Genomic DNA, 24,063 nt, shown 5'->3' with positions numbered 1-24,063 from the left:
GAAAATAAGAGAAATTCCTTTGGGAGTGAAAATTATTAAAATGTTGATCTTGTTTTGAAAAAGGATATTGACATTGAAAGTTGATATTGAAGTTACTAGACGATGATTTATTAGGAAAAAACTGAAAATATACAATTGTCAGTTATCAATAGTGTTTTTATAAAAAGAAATAAGATTTTCGATTTTGCCTTATGCACCAAATAATTAATTTTATTTTGAATTATCTTTATAAAATATAAGATTATTACTCAAGATCCTGGAAAAAACAAAACAAAATTAGTATGATTTATCCTATATTTTGCATGGAAATAATTTTATTTAACATTAAAAAGAGTATAAAAAGCAATATTACGAGCCTAATTTAATTTCTTATTACATATATTAATTATGAGTTTTAATTAAAAACGCTATTAATTACAAATTGTACCAGAAAAAAAGTATATAATTTTAAGAGAAAATAACAATTAAAAAAATTAATTTTATTGTGTATTTAGTTTAAAATTTTAATTGTATTTTGTTTTACTTCAGTATTTTTACGTATAACTTACTTAAAATTCTATTGTTATTAAATTAAAATTGCGATTTTTTAATAGAAATTATTTAACTAAGTTCTAAAGTGTATATGTTATCAATTTAATTTCTATTAAATGATTTTATATTAATCTAAACGATTTTAATAAAAATTAATTAAACTTAGTTATTAAAATAACTTCGATTCCTATGAGCGTGTAAATTAAATTTAATTTATCAAGAAAATCTTTACAACTTTACATTTACAAAACACGATCTTTTATTTTATTCAATTATATATCTTTTCTTCTTTCTTATCCATACCGGTCTATTCCACTGTAATATATTAAATAATAGGATTTAAAAATAGTTAAATACGTTTATATTAAATTAAATCAGTATACAAAATACTTATCCTTAAGTTTTATTCATAAAAAATTGTATAAAGTGTAATATAATGCGTTAATTTTTAATATATATAATATCAAATCTTTGATGAAGACCAAAAAATATTTACTTTATGAAAAGAGAATTAGCAATATTACGGGCTTAAATTTTTAAATATATTTGCCCAAACAATTAATAAATATTTAAATAATAAAAAATAAACTTTTATCTACTCTAACATTAAAGTGGTTAAATAGTTAAAAATGATATTTTTATTTTTATTGAGTTACACTTAAAAATTTAAAATTATATTTTGTTGTATTGTTTAATGTAATTACTTTACAAACTTTCTGTGGAAGTTATCAGATTTTAATGTCATTTGTTTTATTATAAATTTCTACTACTTTAACTTCTAATTTCAAATTAATTTTTATGGTATTATTATTCGAAGGAATTTGAACTTTGTTATCATTACAATCTAATTACTTGATTGAATTATCAATCGTAATTTCATTAATCGCGAATCTTTATTGTATTTTCTATTTTATTATTTATTCAAGCGACTTTTGTCTTTTAATATTCTGCCCTTTGTTTTTATAAATTTTTAATACTTAAATACCTTTATTATCAGCCTTTACTCGATTTTTTATAATAAGGTTCTTCAATTCCATGATTTTATTCGGCAATGCATTATAAATATAACATATTTTTAACTTCAAAATGATTTTTTTTTGTAAATTTATTTGTTATTCCTAAACGATTCCATACGTGTATTTAAATTTTGTTAAATGGAATCTCAATGTAAAAATACTGCTAGGGTTTAAACATAACTAATTTAGAAGTGCAGTAGAGTCTCTATAGTCCGTTACTCGCCAGTCCGGCACGTCTTGTAATCCGACACTCTGCCGCATGGCGTGCAAATGAAATTTTCGTGTTACTATCTGATGTATGTGACAGAGAGAGATTGATGTACGTGTATACTGTCAGTCGCTAGTTGTTTGTTGCATGTGCGGTGGACGAAACATCCAGAATCATTATTAATACGATGAACTAATCTGTGAACCAAGTACTGTAATGTTTTTTACTGTACAGTAAATACATACATACAAAATCCAGTAATCCGACGCCTGCTGGTCGTTATATGTTGGATTACATACTCTCTACTATATTTTAATTGAATGAAGTAGAAAGTGTTGATAAATTGTGTACTGTACCATTAATTAAATTATAATTTCGTGTAGTATTTTATCAAAATTTTCCTTGTTAATTATTTACAAGTTTTTATATCACGATACGCATTTTTTTCTTTTTTTTTGTTTTATTTTTCGTGCCTTCTTTCATTTTTCAGATTTGAAATGTAATATCAATCTTTCCTTCTTTCCATTTTCCTACAAAATATATAAATATAAATTAAAATTTTATCTGTGGAATTGCAGAGTAATTAAAATATTAATAATATCTTGAATTAACTATTTAAAATATCTATTCATTTTTAAGTTATAATTTTTCATGAAAAAAATGTTTATATCTAAATCATTAGAAATTTCTATATTCTATACATTACATTATATACTTTTTCAACAATCTGCACGTTATATAACATTTATTTCAGTTCAAATTAATCGAATTGGATATATATTTCAATCTGAAAAAACTTTTTTTAAATATTAATGTATTAATTTCTGTTATACAACAGCTTATTCATTAGATGTAAAATGTATTTTGTAATGATTTTTAATTTTTCATGTTAGATAAGCTTTCTAAATAATTGGCTGAAGCAAATACTTATTTCAAATTATTTTTTTAACAGAGAATCTCTCCTCTTTCAGTTACTTTTAAAGACTTTTAAAAGTAACTGAAATACTTTTAAAGAATTCAGCATAAGAAAAAAGAAAAAACAAGTAAAAGTGTGATAATGTTTATATTAAATCGTTTATAATTTATTTACAATGTAATATAATTTAAAATATTATAATAATAATTATAGGAAACTTCCTTTTATATTTATGCCTAACTATTGATAATATGTATTTTATGAAGAGCAATTAACGTATGACAAATGGCACAAATAAGTCAATTAATAAAGAAAAATTATTAAAAATCTTTATAATTTAATATAATTTTTTATAGAATAAATAAATTTTATGGCTGCAAAATTTATATTTAATCCTAAGAACACTTAATATTTTTTAGTTCTGTTTAAAATTATAAAATAGAAAAAAAGAAGATAAAAAAATTAAATTAAATCTTTTAAAAATAAAAAAATCAAATGTCTTAACCATATAATTAAATTGTAATTAAGATTGTATTTTCAACCAAATGACCAGATTTAAACAATAGATTAAATAATGCTAATGTCAAATCAGGTGAAGTTTTTTTAAGCAGCTTTCTTTATTTACTTTCGAAAGATGAAAACAAAAACAAGCGACAGATTACTGTAAAATCTAACGTTTTCGGCCTATTCATATTAAATAAATAAGCCTATATCGTTACTATTACTATCAAACTTACTACTGTATTAACAAAAAACTGTATTAACAAAAACATCTTAATAAATTTATGATTTTAAAAAATAATCCTAGCTACTTCTCAATCGTTTGTCGTCTTCGACCGAAATTAAAAGATATTTTTTGGAAAATTGCTTTTTTTCTTGCTATATTTGGAAGTTTTATAAACTGTTTTATCACGGATAACAGTCATGAAATATTTAATTTTTATTTTAACATTTTTTTGTATTATTTCTCGAATTAAATTAACATGACATAATGACTTTATAAGTGGAAAAATTTTAAGCTTATTAATGCTAAACTTTGTGCTCAATCAAACTACGCAATTTTTAATAATTCTGAAATATCTCGCTATATTAAAATCTATACATAGTAATATTGCAGTGTAATTTTACTCCAGTGTAGTAATATTTAACATCGCACAAATATATTTTCAGCTCACAGTTTTTGAGTATCACCGATCCATCCATAAATTCCAACTGTCTCCCTCTGTCCGTCAATCTTTCCTTAATTAATCTAGAGAACGGAGTTAGATAGTTGAAAGACAAGACCAGATATGGAAACCTTAGTGGCAGGAGGCCAAATTAACTATATAAACTTCCTATACAAACCAAAAGTCACATTATTTCAATTCAAAACTTTTCCCCTGAAAGCAGTTAGTAGATGACCGGAATGACTCTATTGTTAAAGAAATGGAATTGTACCGATAACGTAGAATTTTCCATTTAAACAGGATTTTCCATTTAAACAGGATTTTTAAAGAGGCGATATTTTAAAAACCATACATTAATTATTTTATATATTAAATCCTATTATACAGATATATAGAGTATACAACACAATAGACTAAGGAGGGACAGAATAGGTACAAAATAAATACAGTATAAGGTATATACAATATACAGTACTATTTAATTTTAATTTTACTTTAGTTATTTAATATTTTAGTTTTTGTAAATGGGAGTAGTCAATCGAAATTTTCAATTACAATATCTACTTGTATAAAATTGCATAGATATAATTCTTAATAGAAGAATTAAAGACTATTATCAATGTTTTAGAGAAAAATATATTCAAATTGGAAAAAAAAAGTTGTTTATAACGACGACAGTACGATTTATGGTGAAATTAAATGGCTTCTGGGTAAATTCGTTTAAAAAAAACAGAAATAAATCAATATGCTACTGTCGTAATTCGATGCATACGTGCCTTTGGACATATAAAGCTTTATGGATTTGATCACTCTTATTCGAGCGCATTACTTAAGTATTTCATACAAATAATGACTTATTAAAGATGATATTGTTATAATTGACGGAATCAGTGTGTTTTGAAGTTTAATATTTTATTAAATTTCATTTTGAGAGAATTACCAAAACTGTATTTGTATTGTAAATATTTAATGCTTCATTCTCTAAATCAGTGGTTCCCAACCGGTGTTCCGCGGAACACTGGTGTTCCGTAAGTATCTCCCAAGGGTTCCGCAGATTTAGTCGCAAATCGGAAAGTGTACAATCGTATTCGAGCCGCTGAATATCAAAAAATTAAAATCATAAAATTTTCATAAACTTAAATATATATGTACGACTCGTACTTATGGAGTTTACTACTGTTTCGAATAAGATAAAGGCAATGATAAAAACTGAATGAAATATGTAAAAAACATCAGGCACAAGTTTCCCATTAAAGTTATTTAGGTATATTTTTTCCTGTCTTAGAATTGGCGTTAATAATATGAGTAGAGATTTTGAATTATAACTGCTCAATTCTAATAAAATAACTGATGACAAGCTTATGTATTTCATATTAACTTAAGTAAGTGTTCCGCTAAAGAAAATTGCTCACAAAAGTGTTCCGCATCCTGGAAAAGGTTGGGAACCACTGCTCTAAATGAAAGTACTTGAATAATTAAGTATTTTATGCATCTAAATTTAAATATACATGACAAAGTATTTAAACAGAAAATTTGTAAACAATGTAAGAAATTTTTATATTTTTTGATCTATTATGTTATGTAAGTCACGGTCGATAATAGATCGAAATAAAATATATACTGTATATTGAAACGATTCAGTCTAAGCGGTTATCTCTATTTTAAACTATTGAAAAATTACAAAGAAAAATTTTAATTGCAACTACAATACGTATTGTATTTAAAGAGACGTTTCTCGACTACAATTTATGCTATCAAAACGTAGTCGCTGAGCTTTGAAGTTGTAATTAACAATTCAGTCCATAATTTGAGATATAGAGGTTTTAAGAGTAAACTATTTGAGATAAACGTTGAAAATATATTGAATTTGGCTAAAAATGCAGGTGAAAAAATAAATTTCGAGATAAACATGTCTGATATAAGTAGGTTCAACTGTACAGCTGTTTAATTTTATTTATATTTATATTCACGAAAATCCAAATGTCTCTTTACAGAATTGCTTTTACTTTTGTATATTAGACACTTTCGGGTCAATGATTTCGATAGATGACTTTTGGTACTACAATTGTTGTTACAGTATTGAGTTTATTCCGGGGATTACATTGCCAGACATACAACCTTAAAAAATGTTATAATCATATAAACTGCTAATTTTCTAAAAATATTCTTTGAGCTATCTTCTTATAATTTCTTGCGAATAAATTAAACGAATTTTATTTATTTTTGTCCTAATTATTATATATTGAAGCCGCTTATTTTCGGGGCTTATTTACGGAAATACACTGCGATTCTTAATTTTATTTGCTAATTTTTAGTAATATTAAACAGAGACGATGAAATTTAAAAAAAAAACATTGAATTTAACAAATTTGATTATCATATCGAAAACCAAATTAAAATGAATTAATTAAATATTACAGCAAGTTTTATTGTTATTGCTATTAATTTAGAGATACAGCATGCTAACGTTATTAATATTATAAATAATTTTTCATAACGGTAATTTTGAAACATGCAATTGTATAAATTAACACTAAGGATAATTATTTACATTGTGCAATTTAAATTGATAGAAAATCTCGTCACAAACATGTTGATATTATTGAAACAGTTATAGTCCTAATTATTCTATTCTTTTGTAATACGCCTGAAAAGTCAATGTTAATCAGAAAGGATTTTATAACATTTTAATGAGAAGGAAACTACTTTTAAATCTCCGCAGTATTTCTGATTATAGTTAATAATTTATATCAGAGTAAACTTACATTAAACGAATTATATAAAACTTTTAACTGAAGAGAAAATTCATGTATAAACACATATTTTAGTGTGTCCATTACGATGTTGTTTTCTTTTGCCAGCAATTTTTCATTCAGACTGTTATATTTTGTCACGTTTTATTTTAAAATATAAACTATAATAAAATTGCAATTTCGACTATAAAATCGCATCTAGTATAAATTTTATAACATAAATAATTAAAATATGCTATTGTAAAACTGATCGTGTTGTTCAACAACAAATATATATATATATATATATATATTGGTCAACACGATCAGTAATTTAATGTAAATGTCAAATGTCCTTGTTCACGTTTGCAGAAAATTTTAAGAGCAGAAAGAATTTTCTTCTCTGTTTATTACTTCCGAAAGTTATTAAATATGACGAGAAAATTGCTTTTCTTTTCAACATTTTTCTGCACTAGTCCATTTATTATACTTTTTAACTTAGAATTGAATATATTTCACATATTATATTATTAATATTATTAAATAATTTTTAAATGTTACCTTAAAGACTTTCTTGAGACAGTTGTAGTTTGATAATTATAATAATTATTAATGCATAACTAATTTCCAGCTTAGAAGAATCTTATAGAATTATTCTCATTATTTAGCGATGAAAGAAATATGCACTCATTGCCAACTAAGTATGAATAAAAAAAAAAATATCTATTTATTTATTGTATATATATGTGTGTGTGTGTGTGTGTGTGTGTGTGTGTGTTTCAAATCCAAATAGGTTATTCTGTGATTAATAAATCCGTGTTGAAAATATGGACTGAATTTTTTAAAGGGAACTAAAATGAATTCATCTAATTTCAATTAAATATCATTAGGGAAGTGATATAAATTTAATTGATTAGGAAAAGAAAATGTAACAAGAAATAAAAAACAATTCTATTTGTTTATTTTCCTCGTTATTTTCTCATTTGTAGAAAATTAAAAATAAATAATATCGTTTTCTATGTTATTGTTTAATTACTCTTTTGATGTGGAGAAACTTAATAACATAACACGTTTCTAGAAACGTACACAACGCGGTTATCCTATTTGTGATTAAGAATTATTTCGAGGATTATAGCAATTTCTCGTTATCTATATTATATTTATGAGATTCTAGGCCTCTGAAATTCTCAATGATTACCTCCCCCCTTTATATCTCTAATTCCTATTTCTATTATTGATTATTTTGTCGTGTTCAATTGATGGTGCGACAACAATTTCCATCGGTTTCACAAGATGATAACTGACAGGAAAATAAAACAATCATATTCTGGTATATACACACAATATATGCCTTAGGTCCCAAGATAGGGTAGACAGGGGCGCCCGTATATTGGAGTACTTGGAGGTAGGTGACAATTGTGATCGAAGTCGTCGACGGCGACATTTCTTCAATCGGAGAGAGAATTTGAATTTCACTTAGAAAATAGTAAGTTTTAAATCAGTTCGTGGGAGACAGGAATCGAGATTGACAAAATCTTCGTACAATCTGAAAAGTATATTTTATAAAGAGTTCATTAAGTTTATAAAAAGAACTTTGTGATATTTTTCAAAGTAAAATAGACTCCTGAATAATGTTGAAACATTACATTTTCTATTATTGAAATTTAACTATTAAAAAAATGTTACAAATCGAAATTTTCCGAACCACTCTTAATAGAAATGTATTCAATGTTACATTTCACACGTAAAATCTATTATCAATAATACATAATATTTTGTTTTGTTATATAATATACAGTGACTCCAGTTTAATAGATTTTTTTTTTAAATTTTATATTATAAACATTTCTGATGAAACAAATTTGCTTGATCTCACAGATTCTATGGTATAACTGTATATAAACTATACTCATATGTAACTATTTAATATTACACTTATAATTTTGTATGAATTGAAACTCTTGTTATACCGTGACGTTCCTTAGAATATTTGATTACTGTCCCTCGTTACAACAAATCTTTTTATAAACGAAGAAAACATTTACATTGTGTGTTTTTATGAATATTATGGGGCATACTCACCCTCACAATTGTATACAGCTGAAGTTTATTATTATAAGTTTCTATCTTATTCTAAGGAAATAAATTTAAAATTTTATTGTATAAAATATGAAATACTGTTATTTTAAAACACGCTATTTTTATTTGGAAGTTATTTAGATTAATCTACATTTTATATAAATTAAGTAATTGAAGCTAAATTGATTACAGGAGAACGTGGAATGAAACAATTTTGAATATTGATTAGTATTCTGCAAGATCCCCCTCGCAGATGTACCGAGACTGGTCCCAGAGAAACGTAATACGTGTAATACTTAACTATAAAATGAATAAAAATAATTAGTTAAAGACTAATATCATTTTAAACTAAATAAATACACGTTAACTAATTACTTTAATACAAACTATCTCTAATTACTTTGTCTATTAATATCAACACTGATTTCCACAGCTGGTCATTTTGTCTGAAGATGATAAAGAAACGGAGAAATCCCGTTGCTAGGAATAGCGAATTTTATTTTTTACATGTTGATCGACTTCATACTGTTTCTAGCATGAAAAATCTTTCAATTTGAACAATTTCTATTTTAGGTGTTTTATATTTTTTTCTTTTAACAATTTGGCTGTTATTTATTTATTTTTTTACTTTATTTCTATTTTCTGCAAAGTTTTGAAAAATATTTAAATTTATCAGATATTCCGCCAATTTTTTTATAGCTTGCGTGCTCCACCTGTTTTCTACTGCTTAGAAGTGCTTCCTATTCAATAAAGACTGAAAGAAGAAAACTTTCTCAATTACACTGTCAATTTTTTTTTTTTTATAAATAACGCTTGTAGTAGAAATGTTTCCATGCTTTTAACATTTACTAAAGTTGTCAACAAGTTTGTTTTTTTACACTAGCGAAAGTTCTTTACAAATCTTTCTATTGTTTGAATTGATGTTGTTATAGCAACACATCGTACCTAAGGTACGTTTTTATACAATTTGGTAAATATAAATGCATTGCGGATATTATATAATGATCAAATAATATCCACATTGTAACACGAACGAGGAATGCTTGCCATTAGTGTAATATTCCTATTACACTAATGGCAACTATTAGTTTTACAGACAAATTTTATCAAAGCTCTATTATTAATAGGCTATACAAAAATAAATGTTTTTTATACAGTATAATGTAAATATCATGTTACTAATTTATTCTTGAAAGAATTTTTATATTTCAAAGTAATTTTTTTATTTAAATAAATACATTATTTATTAATTAATGTTCGATGATATAGGCTTATATAATTTTGAAATAAGATACGCTAATGATGTCGTTTTGAAAGCTTTAATTACTTCTACGAAGATAATATTTACTATACTGGTATATTATATGTACATGCATACGTTGTGAGTAAAGCTAAATATTAAAGTACATGTATTAGATAATTAATGAATAAATCAAAATAAATTGGAAAATCTCGTTTCTCTAATAACAATAATTGCTTATATTATTTCTTGCTGTAAAATATATTTATAAATTAAATAACATAGTCATACCTAGTTAAGTATTATAATTAAATTTGTAAATTTAATTTAAAATATGTATAAAGTAATTATTAGAATATCTAGAAATGTTTCTAAACAATATGTTTTTTACTTAATGAGGAAACTTATTATATAAAAACGTAGTCTATTTCGTTATTGAAAATTTTAATAATAAAATATTTATTAATAATCAAGTAGAATAACATTTTAAGTCCATGAAATACGAGGTAGAAATCACTAATATTATGCTTCTAGAAATTGAATGACTGATCATTTGAACTGATAACAATTAGAGAAGCCATTAACACATTTCTAGAAAGAGAAAACTTCCTGGAAAATATATCCATTTACTATCAGTTATTTTGGTGATCATCAGTAATTGAATCGTTCAGACTACTTGACAATTTGTTGGTCTTAAAGACTTTGAAACAAACAACCTCCCTTCTTGTTATTTGTTAATTTTTTAATCTAACAAAACTTTATCATTTTATAATTAACTTAATACACCTTGATTTTAATTGACCCAAATAATTTGCTAATTAATTAATTTATATAATTTACATAAAACACATTAATTAATATGAATATAAACTTTAAAAATATTCGTTATGTTTAGTATTTATGTATACGATTTTTTAATTAAAAAATTAATATATTTTTTAATGTTTTTAGACATCTACTTGCACTATTTTTAAAATATAATATATAATTATTACGATAATTTATATATTGATGATTGATAACGAAGATTATTTGTCAAATTAATCACGTATGGATTAATTTAATACAAATTAATCCATTGTTAATATTATTTTATAACAATAACGGATTTAGATGTTAAAGAAGTCTGGCCGAACCCGTGATGAATATGAAAAAAAACCCCCCTCTTAGTATCCGCAGTACGAAAAGAATTAGAAAAGTTTAACAGTTGAGAAGACAATAAATTAACAACTAGACTAACAATTATACCAAATGGTCTGTATTAACATAGTCATAAAATATTATTGCAATTTGTAAATGAAAATCGGTAGATTTTAAACATAGGCCTATAAATATAAAACTCGTCTTTTGTATGGGTACATGAGGATTAGATGGTGTACTAGATTATAAGGTAAACACGTGTAATTTCTGTATAAACTAAAAAGTAGTCCCTGGTATTAATAAGGTGCTCCACAAAAGTATAGAACCGGTCGAAATATTGGTCCTTTGAAGTCAGAACAGCACTAATAGATAGAAATAGATTTTTTTTTTACGTGTAATTCAGCACTAACTTATAAAAACATAATTTTAGAAAACTAACTCGCGTAAAATTTGAGACGATTTGGGTATTCAAGTACATCAAGAAACTGTTCGAAGGGTTTTACACGGCAACAACAACATTGTTCAGTCTCGAATGAGAAGTGCCATTGCTCTTAAGCATGAGTACAAAGCTGCCCGACTCAATTTTACTAGGAAAAATATGGCCACTCAATGAAATAAAAAAAGTTTTTTTGTTTCATTCAGACTTATCGTGCTAGCATAAGAAATAACGATCTTTTTGTCGTATAGATAATCTTTTCGGACGGAAAAAAAAATTTAATTTGGATGAGCCAAATGGTTTAGCGTTCTGTTGGCGTGATTTACAAAAAAAGGCCACGCACTTTTCTCGAAGGAACTTCGGTGGTGGGAGTGTTATAGTTTGGGGTGCTTTTTCTGCATTGGGAAAATTTGATTTGACATTCGTTACCTGTCGCCTGAACCGTGCCGACTATCAACAAGTTCTGGAGGACAAATTTCTGCCATACAAACATAGATTCAGAAGAATTCCTCTTATTTTTCAACAGAACAACGCATCTATCTATGTATCACAAGATACGAAACAGTCAGTGGTTTGAAAATAAACCAAAATAAAGTTCGTTCTCCCGATTGCAAATCTGTAGAATACGTTTGGGGATCTTGGTTGACCGAATTTATGACCAAAATCATCAGTATGCCGACGTTGAACACTTAAAACAAGCAACTGTCACTGCTTGGAACTCCCTTCAGGCATCAATCATAAAATACCTTGTTGATAACATGCCAAATTGAATTTTTGATGTTATCAGTAAAGGAGGTGTGCAAATAAATTACTAAATTAAACTATTTTGTAGTATATATCTTTTTTTTGCTAATCGTATACTAGTCGATTCTATACTTTTGTGGTGCTTAAAATCAGTTTTTTTTACTATTTATGTTGTTTGCTGCAATATAAGAAACTGTGAGTTTCGACAAATTACGTTTTTATAAATCCTGAACAATATAAGAAAGATAGCTACATGATATGTGTAATTCCTAACCTTCGTATAGTAAATTTGCAACGGTTCTATACTTTTGTGAAGCACCTTATATTATTAACATGTTATTTGAAAGCCATATGTGCTGTTTAAGCGCAATTGCTGAAAATAAGTGAAAAATCGAATGTTTCTGTTTCTTATCCGCAGAATGTTTTATACATGTTTGTGTTTACTGTAACCTCGAAAATCTTTAAGTTAATATTAGAGGACGACTTTTGCTTCTTGTAAATACTACTTTAGAAGCTTGAATAACGAGTCTAACATTTAATCGGGCAAAAATAACAGACTAGGCTCTGATAGAGGGCTCATTCATATACTGTTCACCAACTAACCTACACCTGTGAGGGTTTGATGGTGATTTAGCAGAAAATTATATTTTATTTTTTCGAATCTGTTTTTCGGAAAACGCTATTATTTTGCCCGTTATTACGTTGTTTGGTATGACAAGAAAACACCAGTTTTTTTTTCTTTTTAAATAAAGTTCATGTTTACAATCACAGCTTCCAGAATTTTTTAACCATCTCACCTTCATTTACTCTAATATTACCAAGATTAATCATAAATAAGATCTACTTCAGATTTCTAGTAATGCGGGGATTTCTATCCCCGCATTACTAGACACGTAACCGACACAGTTTAATACTCAAGAGTACTGAGCAGTCTCAGTTTATTGTATTATATCGTTGCATAACACTCGTGACTATTACATAAAGATCTACAGCAATCAGTTGGAAAGTTGTGTGCAAAAGCAGAAACAATCGATTCTATAAAGTTTCTGAAATCTTACAAGCAATCAAGAGACATATTCGCAAATTAAAGTTAGAAAGAATCGTCTTTTTCTTGTGTCAAGATAATGCAAGACTGCACATGCAGTAATGAAACAACGAAGATGCTTAAGAATCAAAAGTTATAGGTTGTTCCTTATTCTTCTTACAGTTCCAATCTGGTACTATCAGATTATGACCGCTTTAAACATTGAAAGTAATAAGAAAGATCAACAGTTTTCACTGGATGCCGAAGAACAAGCTGCCATACAGAAATGGATAAAGGAAAATCAAAGGTTTTCATACGCTGAATGCGAAAGTAGATTGAATTTTTGGTAGAAATATTTTAATTTACTCCAAATAACAATTAAATGCTAAACATTGAATGCACGATTAAAATAAATAATTTTTACTAGTTTTACACTCTGTGGCAGAGTTTAGCGGAAAGATTTCACAAATGAACATATGCGTATCACGAATACAGTAATACTTCGCAACTATTTGCGGATTAATTTCACACAAGTGTTTGATGTAGGGAAAAAGCAATGAACAGATTGCACGAATGATCGGAACGAGTTCGCCTTGATCGTACGGTATAGCAGGAAATAGGACTCATTGTGAAGAATAGAGAGGACGAATCCCACAATTTAACCGAATGATTTCGCTTAATTACGGACAGATTAGTATGTTGTTCTCGCAAAAATTATTCTTTTTTCTGACATGTATAAAGATTAATGTGACATGTTTTGTGTTGTTTTGTAAATACAGTATTTTTTATGGTATTATATCGCGTGAAATAAAAGGAGGAGACATAACCTGAATAGGGTTGCCATATAGAATTATGTTTGATGGCATTATTAGCTCAAGATTCTGACCCAACAAGTGCTAAGTTTTAATGAGATTAAAATTTTGTTACTGATGCATGAGAATAAAGATCCGCCCAGGACCATCGCTACCAGGTTAGGCATAAGTAAAAGTACTGCTTATAAATATATTCGACAATTTGAAGAGAGTAGAATGACTCTGGAAAATATTACGGGAGGACGATTTAATCAATCCACATGGCAGAAAAAGAACCAACAGAGCAGATCTCTACGCCACCCTGAATGAAATTGTAGAGGGAGACGAATTGTCTCCCTCTACGATCTCATTCAGGGTGTCAATGAATTATTGACAATCAATGGCATCAAATCGAAACTGGAAGGTTATAATATACGAAAAAGTAAAAGTTCCATCTGTAGATATATAAAGGCCGCAAACATCATCCGGAAAATACTGAGGAAAGTTAGTGTTTTGAGTGTTGACCCAATAATGAGAGAGTGGGTATTCTCCTGAGTTCCTGAAAATGTAAATGCGACATTACCTGTCCTTCGAATAAAGGGACGAATATAAGTCTCGTAGCTCTTTTGGCTTCAACCGGAATTGTGAAACATAAGGCTTGAAAGGCTCGTACCACTTGGAATTATTTCTGTATAAGTGAACATTGTGACGATCTGAAGAACAGATTTCCGGGTTTATATTTAATAACGCACAACGTAAAATTTCATCACTCTGACATCGTTATATCATATTTTACGAAGAAGACCATAAATCACAAGTACCACCGTATTCACCACAACTTAATCCTATAGAGCAGCGTTTCTCAAAGTGGGCGATAACACCCCCTTGTGGGCGGTGAGTAAATCTAGGGGGCGCTGGAGGCAGGATACTGAACGGTGACCAAAGGCAAAAGTTGGGGACACTGACAGCCGTTCCCTTTCCTCTGTTAAACGGATAAGAGGAAACATTGCGTTTAATGGTTTCCAGATGTTGAGAATAATGTACGGTAAGGGCACAAAGTGTGAGATTCATAGAAAAATTTTCCTAAGAATATTTCCAATCATTTCTCACACAAGAGAGAATGAGTTAAGGGGCGTTGGGTATAACTTTACGGACAAAGGGGGCGATGGATCGAAAAAGTTTGAGAATCACTGCTATAGAGGAATGATTTTCCGCATTCAAAAGCAGATACTACAATGTTACATCTAAAATCTACAACAACTGATGAGTTGATGTGTGTCAGTGACCTTATCGTCTACACAATGAATTCGGACATTAAATTCCATTGTTTTTACCTGCATATGAGAGTTATGCTCCAGAGAGCATATAATGCATTACCGTTAGTATAGCTTCATCGAATACTAATTGCTAAAATCTTATTTCTTGTAGCAGTCTTCTGTTAGAGTAAGAAGTATCCCTTTTATGTAATTTGTTCCTGCCTCTATATCAGTGAGACACTAAATTTTCAAATTCAGAATGATAACAAATAAAATTTAATTTGTTATATTATTTAGTGACAGTTTAACTTCTAACGAAATGTGCTTTATATGAACACGACCAGAACGGTCGTGTTCATATAAAGCACATTTCGTTCAAATCCAAACTGAGATAATCCCAACTATTATAAAAATGCTATTAATTAGTAAGATTGATACTATAATATTCAATTCTACAGATGCAATTATAACAATATCATACACTAGGCTAAACCTATCGGTAAGCTATTATTATTATTTTTAAATAGACTAGTATGAATAATTTCTATTTAAGTCTGCCTTTTGTTTATCTGATTAAGGATATATATGAATAATATCATTATTCCTTTATTAGAACCTCTGAAACTGGTGAATAAAAGTGAAAAGATCTAAGAATAGTTTCATTTGTCCTGTAAGCCTATTTAATACAATTAAATACAGGTGAATGGAATGGATTACATTACATTTATTCTATAATATATATAACGCAATTATTTACGTTATATATATTATAGAATAAATGTAATGTAATTACACGAATAAATACAGGATAGTTATATTGTTCGCTAAGTATAATAATGATAAAAGCCAAATCAATTTGCATTGGAATAAAAATATTTGTAGATTTACTTGGATGATTTTATATTTGCATAAAGTAATAATTATATCAAGTAAATGCAAAATAGAAATTATGAATGTTGTAAATGTATTTAATAAATTAACGAGAACTAATAAAAAATTCCTTCTATAAACATCTTGAAAAACTTTTTGTTGTAATTTTTCTATATTAAAGTTTTCTTGTTTATCATTACAATTTATTAAAAAATCAATTAACAAAATAACATTATAATAATACTAGAATTTCAAACTTAGTGTAATCAAATAATATTTATCATAAAAAGTTTTAACACGAAATAATAATTACATTCAGTAATATTTATAATAAACACGTAAATTTGTTAGAACATTCAGGTATAAAAATTTACAATAATAAATGAATGAAATACATTGAATAAGTTTTATTATTGTTATTGGTAGGGAATAGAGCCTACGTAAAGGTCTAGGCTTAAGGGGGAAGAGCGGAAAGATGGCAAAGAGGAGAGAAGATTTCAGTGGAGTACTGAGCCATACCACCAAAAAAGGATTTCTAAACTGCTGAAATTTATAAAACAGGAAAAAATAAATTGTAAAGATACAAAAAGACATACAGTCAATTCTTGCTCATCTGAGAAAAATATCAAATAAAAAAATTAGAATGTTCTTAGACTGGGAAGCAATAATTATTTATGATTTTCTACCTGTTTGTTCTATAATGTTACTATTGTTACAAATATGTGACCTGAAATTGTGATAGAATGCAATACTGTAGTTACTATACGGACAATATCAATACAAAAGCTGTCCAACTCTCAACAGACTAGTTTGTTCTATCAGTTGAGATAAACAATTCTATCCACTGATAAAAGTATTAATCATATACATAATTACAAAAGTAATTTCAAATTTTCTTTGATGTAATTTTCTGTTTCATTATAGAAAGTTATTATGAAAATAAAAGAATTAATTATTTTGTGATAAGGCTATCATTAAAGAAGAAACAACAGTCAGTAAAATAAACAGAAGAAAAGAAACTAACAGCAACTAAATGCATACAGTACAGTTGCCCAAATAAATCTGCATAACTTAATTTAAGTTATGTAGATTTATTTGGGCAACTTTACTGTTTAATTCTATTAAAAGTTATAGAAAGAAAAGTCTAATATAGAATATCATTGTTATATATAACTTTGAGACATGTTTTTATTAGATAAAAATTTCACTTTCCACATTACGAGACTAAATGAGTGGAGTACTGATATGTTAAGAAATGTTGAGAAATAAACTTTCATTTCTCTTATAATATGGGTTATTTAAATTAGTTTAAAACCGGAAGTATTAATGAAATAAACTCTGAAATTCTTTTTATTTTTAATACTGTATTGTATTGGAACTAGTGGCTAGAATACCAAGTGCGCTACGGAGTTTTACTCGAAAATAAACAATAATATTGACCATTTATTCGTGTTCCTAGAAAAGGTTTCGCCATTAGGGAGGTACATCTCGTAATTTGAGAACCTCTGGATTATACAGTTTACAAACACACATTACATAGGACAAATGCGGATGAAATTGTGAAAAGAGTTCTAAGAGCTGTAAATTTTATTTAAAAAAAAAAAAAAACTGACCGAACCGGTGTTTTCTTATCACACCAAACAACATAACAACAAGCAAAATAATAGTATTATCCGAAAAACAAAATATAATTTTCTGCTAATCTCACCCTTACAGGTGTGGGTTAGTTGGTGAACAGTATATGGATAAGCCCTCTATCAGAGTCTAGTCTGTTATTTTTGCCCGATTACAGGTTGAACTTGTTATTTAAGCTTCTAAAGTAGTATTTAAAAGAAGTAAAAGTCGTCCTCTAATCTTAACTTAAGATTTTTCGAGGCTACAGTAAACACAAACATGTGTAAAACATTCCGCAGGTCAGAAACATTCGATTTTTTTCATTTATTTTACAGCAATTGCGCGTAAACAGCACTTATAACAAGCATGGCTTTCAACTAACACAATATGTGGCGCTACCTTTTAGTTTATGCAGTAATTACAAGTGTTCGCCATCTTTTCCTCATTTACTTTATATTGAGAAAAGATGTTCTGAATTTTCTACACTTTACGATAATAAATAAATTCAAAGAATATTTGTTTACTTCAAATAACAGTATTAACAGCTTGTTCTTTCTAATTCCAATTTTAAATGTTGACGAAAAATCGTAAAGAAACCGTATACTATATGCTGAGTTTATGACAACAACACTGATTAAAATTACGATAATTATATCATTGATATAAGCAACCATAATGTTGCTTATATCAGTTATATGTCAAAAATCAGTGCTTATATCAGTGCTTAAATATGTCAAAAATCAGTGCTTATATCAGTTATATGTCAAAAATCATATTTAAAAAAACTTCAAACTTATGAATAATTTATTTATAAATTTCTTTAAAGTTCTTTTTATACAATAATTATGAGAAGGCATTCATATTTGCCATATTTAATTATGGAGTCATTTGATTAACGAACATTATCATACATGTTAATAATATCGTAATCATTGCAATGAGATTAACTTGTAAAATTCTGGATAAGACTGTAAGCAAGAAATTAAAAAAAACGTCTTGTGAATCCAGAAACTCCAAGCAATTATAATAATTCCACTATAAAGTAAATAAGTTTTAGTTAGATCAAATATAAAAGTGAATTTTTAAATACAGTATTTGTATATGTTTATCTTTAAGACTGAGTTCATGCTGCCTATCAACGATGGAAATCTACGTTTTGTCGTTGTTGTCGGCAGTATAAACGAACAAAAACGAACGACAAAAGAATACGTCTTTGTCGTTCGTTTTTGTTCTCATTGTCTGTAAATCATTTCCTTAGTCATTATCTTTGCATTTTCGTCGTAGCTGTTCATCGCTGGAGTGATGGCAAGGTTAGACGTTTAGTCGTTGTCTTGACATATTGACCAATCGGCACAAATTTCCATAATTCCAGTAATATCTAATAAGATAGAGGAAATCTTGATAATAGGTGTTGATCAAATGCTATGGCCTTTATGATTTGTCCGGAAAAATCTACACGGATATAGACAAAATAAATAACTAAATAATAGTCAGAAGAAAATTTTGGTTTTATTAAAATTGTCTAGTAAATATAAAGGATTGAAACCGTCTAGTTATATTAAAATCATTTCTTGCTATTTAATATCGAATGTAATGTTTTTGTCTGAAATTCATATTGTAAGCACATTACGTATAAAACAAGAAAATATGTGAAACGGAAAATAATACGCGTAATGTAAATTTTGCATGTTTATAATACAGTTTATCCAGTACTATCCAGTAAAATTTACTGGACAGTACAGTGTAAACTCTGGCGATGAAAGAATATGATAGAAGACACTATGTCAGATTTCGACACCGTCGTAATAATGTCTTGATCTCATTTCGGTGTTAAGAAGAACCTAGTGTCTCAGTCACTTTTGGTCTTACAAGCAGTGGCTTGTATTGTTGTGCATTTCTTTTCTTTTCTTTTTTTTTTTAACTATTTGGCATTTTATAACAGTAACAGTATTAGTGTCAAGATCAGTTCATTGAAGTGTCTTTTTGGTATAAACAACACTCTCCGATTTAGAATCCGAAAAGTGTTGTTTATACCTCGTACTGTGTAATATTAACACATAAATTTATTCAAATGCATTCCTAATCTATCAATATACAGTATTTCGCGAATTACTAGTACGAATAAGTAGGACATTGATTACATTTACTATCATATAATTAAATAATATTCATAAATTTTAATAGTTGAATTTCCTTTCATATATTATTCATATAGACGATTGGGTAAATGTTTAAGAAATACCCATGAAAAACTGGTGGGACCAGGTTGAAGAATAAAGCTAAACGAAAATGTATAACTAAAGAAAACTTTTGAAAGTTGTAGCATAAGATTACCGGAATCAGATTTGACAGTAGGAGCCAACATGTGAATAAATTGCACATTACACAGGCTACAACTACAGGAAGTTTTGGATGAAGCAATGTCACCATAATAATAAATCAGGGAAAGTAGCATCGTTACAGAAAAAGGCTTCGAGCTTTACTTTGTGCCTTAAAGTTTTTGCACCTACAATGATTTGGCTAAACATTGCAGCATCTTTGAACAATATTGGTGAAGGAACATATGCAAACTCCTAAATTGTTCGGTAGCTTAATGTCGCTATTTTCTCTCGTTATAAATTTACACATCAAAATTCCGATCGCGTAAGTCCAAAACTGTCCAATGAATTTATTCAAAATTTAACACGTCCATAGTATTCATCGTGGACACTAAATGTTTTAAATTTCGTCCAAATCGATTCATTAGTCGTTGAGATATTAAAGGTCAAATTTGATCCGTTACACGTGTGGCTTAATTTCTGTTTCTCAAATTTCTGTTTTACTATAGACCGCTACTGTGTTCTATGATATTAACATTATGATTTTTGTACTAATGTAAGAAAATATTTACTGTATTGTGTTTCTGCTATCTATTAAGTTTGTCATATGAAGAATGTAATGGATATAATGATGCTGAGATGACAAGCAATCAAATCCCGAAAGATACTAATAAAATATCTAGTTGCATTATTTTTTTGTGGAATTATCGAAACATCTTTTCTATAGTTACTAATTAAATTGTATGTGGATATCTGATTACATTCCCAATTACTGTATCGAAATGAAAACTGGCATTTAACTCGATAATACATTTTATTAATATTAATTTTAATTAAAAATATAGTTTTATTTTTCATAGAAGAGAAATTGCCTTTTCTTTTTTTAAGATAAAATGTCTGTTTTTCTCTTTGTTTGTGTATCTGTTTTATATATTAATTATGAATTAACGTGTACTTTTCTTAATTAAATTGTGCATTTTGTGTTACTCGAATAGTTCCAAACTCATTTTACGCAACTTTTGAAGCTTCAGTGTTGCAAATATGATAATTCCCACAATTAATTAATTAATTCCTTTGGAATTTTATTACATTTATAGTAAACATTCGTCTCTCAAATTGTTTATGTTATCTTTTAATTGTTCTAATTGCTAATTTTTATGTTAATCGTTGACAGTCTGACATTTAACTTTCAAATTATTTTATTTCTCGCTAATAATAAAACATTTCATATTCAGGAAGAAAAAAAATCTCCACTTTTATAAATCGAAACTTTAATCGTGATTAAAGGAAAATAAAAATGATTAAATTATATATGTATTTGATTATGTCAAGAATGTAAAATGAATAATTTAATTTGTTTAATTAAGGTCATTTAATTTTATAATTATGTTGTTTAATTTTTAAATTTGTACACTTATTAACGAATTTAAATAGTCAAGAAAGAATAATTAAAATTTTTATCGTGTTTAAATAAATAATTATTTTATAATATAAGTATTACAGTAATTAGTGAGTAATAGTGAGAAATGAATTATGAAATATTGTTAAATAGTATTAATAAAATTATTTTTTAAAAATATTTAAATGCTTTAAACTAATAAATATTTTAAAAATTGTAATAAATTTCCATCTAAAAAATATAAAATTTTACAATTCAGACTAAATTTAACTAATATGTTTTCTCTCATGATTATATACACACAAAGTTTAAATTTTGTATATAAAATCACGATAAAAAAGAACAATATTTAAAATAATTAAACTTTGAGAAAAAATATTATATAATTCCTATTAATTTTCAAGATAATTTAATATTTAAAATAAATTAAGATAAATGATACAGATTTTTATGAAGCCAAGAACTAGAGATTTAAATATACTGTAATTTCTTACCCCTGCATTGGAAACTCTTTAGAAAAATTGGAAAAATCTCTCATGAAAATCAGTGTAATTTATGTTTTCTGGTCCGTGGCCAAATTATAAGATATAAATCGTTAGACGAATCACTTAAACTTGTCGTAAGCATTTCTTATTATGAATTCCAAATCCATTATCCTTTTCTATGTTTAATTTTAATCAAGTATTATCTGCAAATATAATTACAAAATTGAATAATTCTTCTGAATTATTTAAAATTTTTTGTTTTATTTTTTCGATATTTAATTAAAATGTAATTTTTCTTTTTACTTTCAAGGATAATCAATATTGAATTGTGGCTTTCTTCATAAATCTGACTGCGTATTGATAACATATCTATTTATAGCATAAAATAACTAGAAAAAATAATAACAACAAGCGAAATAATACTAATATACTCATTTTCACATCATAATGATTGATTATCCACATATTTACTATAATCATGATATCTGAAGATCTCCATTAAGTCGATTCTTATTCTATATATTTAACTATTTCTCGTATTTTTTATGCTATACATTTTTTAAAAAAATTAATTAATATTTAAATTAAAATATTTTCATATTGTATGGAAAATATCAAGACCATACATTTCTATTTTATTATAAGTTATAAGACAGTTAATTGCATACTTAAGTGTTAATTATCGTTAAAACGTGTTTTAATTATATAATAATTCATTTAATTGTGTTTATAATTTAATTGAAGAAGGAAATTTAATAATTTTTCTTTTTTTTTAAAGATTCAAAGCAGTTTATTAAATTCTTCATTTCTAAAACATAATTATTCTTTACTAAATTAAGAATAACGTCAAATTTACTATAATAATTAAGTTTGCTCATTGTCGAAACCTTGAAAATCTTCCTACCTTTAATTCTTAACAAGTCCACATATTTAACAATTTGAAACATCCGATTTACATGGCAATAATTACTAACTAATTTCAAGCATGTAATTACAAGACAAGATTACTAACTTTCTAAACTTTCTATACTTAAAACTAATCGTTTTATTTAAGAATTGATCAATATCGTTTGTGTTAAATTTAATTTTCAACAAAGTTTCGATAATATTTGCAGTAATGATATACCTTACATTTCTTGTTATTTAGCAAAGCTTGATGGTTAATATCTAATAATTCTACAAGTTTAATAACGGTATTTATTCATTCACTTCGTTTAAAGTTAAGAAGAGTTTGAATTAAATTTAAATTATGAAAATGTATCTGTATATAAATGCATTCATAAATATGAAAATCCGGAAGGAAACATTCGAGTTTAGTAAAAAAAAAAAATAATAATAATAATAATAACTTTAAATATTTATAAATAAAAATTTTCTGTAAATACAATAAAGTAATTGTTTTTGTTTTAAAATTTTTAAGTTTTTAATTATTATCGTTTAATCGTCATTCTCAAACGTCTCCCTTCTTTCTTCCTTCATCGATCTTTCGGAATTTTGTATGACTTTCAGCCTATCAAAATACTAATTTGCATCTAATTAGCACACGATATAATGCCTTAAACACTGAAAGGTAAAAGTATTTCTTTAAAATTGTATTTCATTTTTTTAAAATTCAACTTTGTCTTTAATGTCTCACGAGTATTAAAATTTCATGAATTTTTAACGTGATAAATAACTTATATACGCATATTTTAAACTCAATACATATAAGTGAATTATAGTGTTTTCGTTTTAATTAAATTATTTAATATTACGGTCCAATATAAGCTGATACGTATTATTATGTCAACAATCATTTTATAACATAAAGTATTAAAGTACAGTGTAGTCCAATTTTAACAATTAATAAAAAAAAAGGCTTAAAATATCTTTTATTAATTAAAATTTTAATGCTTATTCCTGTCTAAATAAGTAAAATAAATTAATAATTACTCCAAATTAATTTAACTAAAATATGCTTTTTTTTATTGGTTTTATAGTAAATTAAATTTAAAATTGAACATAACTATTGTTAAATTTAAAAAAGCCATAAATTTTATATTTCCATTTGTTTTCAAAAGTAGAAGTTACAGTAATTCATGTAGATTATAGAGATTCT

General features: G+C 26.7%; 1 protein-coding gene across 1 annotated transcript in view; it reads right to left on the bottom strand.

Moving 5' to 3' along the window:
• LOC136985528 (leptin receptor overlapping transcript-like 1) overlaps positions 1–24,063 on the bottom strand; it is a 324,027-nt gene that overhangs the window by 171,219 nt on the left and 128,745 nt on the right. The window lies entirely within an intron of this gene.

Source organism: Centruroides vittatus, unplaced genomic scaffold, assembly GCF_030686945.1.
Source record: "Centruroides vittatus isolate TY-2023 unplaced genomic scaffold, ASM3068694v2 contig_971, whole genome shotgun sequence".
Lineage (NCBI taxonomy): Eukaryota > Metazoa > Arthropoda > Arachnida > Scorpiones > Buthidae > Centruroides > Centruroides vittatus.
The sequence above is the reverse complement of the archived record's forward strand: the minus strand, read 5'-3'. Positions and strand labels throughout refer to the sequence as shown.